At 44.1% G+C, this 1810-nt stretch overlaps 1 pseudogene; it reads right to left on the bottom strand.

Annotated features, from left to right (window-relative positions):
• Nucleotides 1–357: 357 nt before the first annotated feature.
• Nucleotides 358–610, bottom strand: LOC117701265 (large ribosomal subunit protein eL38 pseudogene; annotated as a pseudogene).
• Nucleotides 611–1810: the final 1200 nt, after the last annotated feature.

Below are 1810 nucleotides of genomic sequence, written 5' to 3'. Positions count from 1 at the left end.
ATTTCTCTTCATAGCAATGGAAACAGTGAGACAGAAACCCTGTGTGTGTATTTAATATGGTCAAGCCTTTGCACAATTCTCTAGTCTTCATTATGAAAGAATGTGTGCTAGAGTCTAAGCATGCCCCCTGTGACCCAGGACATATCTCCTCAGTCTTAAAAATGCCTCCAGAGTCCTAATCATGCTTTCTGCATCTCAGGACAGGCCCCCTGAGTCTTAAGCATGCCCCCTGTGACTCTGGACAGAGTTCTAAACAAGCTCCCTGTATCACAGGACATGCCCCCATGAGTCTTAAGCAGTCCCTCTGTGACTCAGGACATGCCCTCTATACTTTTTTTGGGGGGGTTTTCTTTTTTTTTCTTTTCAGGGCTTTTAATAGTCATATGCAGGTCTGATTCATTTCAGCTCCTTCACTGCGAAACCTGGGGGGTAGGGACTGCTTCAGTTTCTCTGCCTTCTCCTTGTCTGTGATGACCAGGGTGTAAAGGTACCTGCTGCAGCTGACCTTGAACTTCACGTTATCCTTGTTCTTCTTGATATTGACAGATTTGGCGTTTTTCTGCTGAGCTGTGAGCAAAAAGTCCTTGATTTCCTCAATTTTCTGAGGCATGGCGATGGGCTTTCAGGTCTGGCATCCTCATGGGCAAGAACGGAAGACCTTTTTTTGGTTTTTCAAGATAGGGTTTCTTTGTGTAGCCCTTGCTGTCCTGGAACTCACTCTGTAGACCAGGATGGCCTCAAACTCAGAAATCCACCGGCCTCTGCCTCCTAAGTTTTTGGATTAAAGGGCTGTGCCACCACCACCCAGCTGGTCCTATTCATCTTTAATGCCTGAGATTCTCTCTTCCTGTCCTGTTTTCTGGCTGAACATTACCTGTGTAGTTGTCAGGGCACAGGCAATTTCAATGGCTTGCTCTCAGGGACTTAGCAAGTGCTTAAGTTGTTCCCTCCCTTATGCCGTCTATACTAGAGCATGCCCCCCTGTGTCTCAGGACACACCCTCTGAGTTTTAAGAACACCCACTGTGACTCAGGACATGCCCCCTCAATCTTAAACATGTCCTCTGTGGCTCAGGGTATGCCCCTGAGTCTTAAGTCTGACCCCTGTGACTCTGGACTGGCCTCTGAGTGCTAAACATGCACCCTGTGTCTCAGGACACAACCCCTGAGCCTTAAACACGCCCTCTGTGACTCAGGACACACCCACAGAGTCCTACTGGACATGTTTAGTATAATGAAGCCTTTGCACACCTCTGTCGTCTTCATCATTATGAAACTATTCATACTGGACAGTGATTACATACTGTGCTAAAGCCTTTACATCATGCTGTCCACTGAGATCCAACACAACTCAAACACAGGACAAGGCAAATGATAAGAATTTATTGTAATCAAGTCACTATTGATAAATCAAGGCCACAAAATTACACTCAGAAGCTTAGCTGCAAAACCCCGGCCTCAGCCCCACCCTGAACCAGAATTTTATATAGCATCCAAAAGTCAAAACCACAAAGTCCTGTGCCAAGTTTCAGTTACATTTTTCTCCCAATCACTTTTTTTCTATTTTTACTCTATGTCAAATGATACAGAATGTAAGTTCTATGGTCAACACTATCACAGCATTTGTTCTTTTGTGGTTAGAACCATGAATTATATTTTGAGGAATAAAACAGGAATAATAGAAATCATGGTTAGGGACAGTTGTTATGTTTTAGGTAATAAAACATGAATGATGGAAGCTGGTCAGATATTGTTAAGTACACAGGTCCCCTATGACCTGGGACTTGAATACTTAGTTTCAGTTCATTATT

Source organism: Arvicanthis niloticus (genome assembly GCF_011762505.2).
Source record: "Arvicanthis niloticus isolate mArvNil1 chromosome Y unlocalized genomic scaffold, mArvNil1.pat.X SUPER_Y_unloc_18, whole genome shotgun sequence".
Lineage (NCBI taxonomy): Eukaryota > Metazoa > Chordata > Mammalia > Rodentia > Muridae > Arvicanthis > Arvicanthis niloticus.
This window is presented reverse-complemented; position numbering and strand designations above follow the sequence as displayed.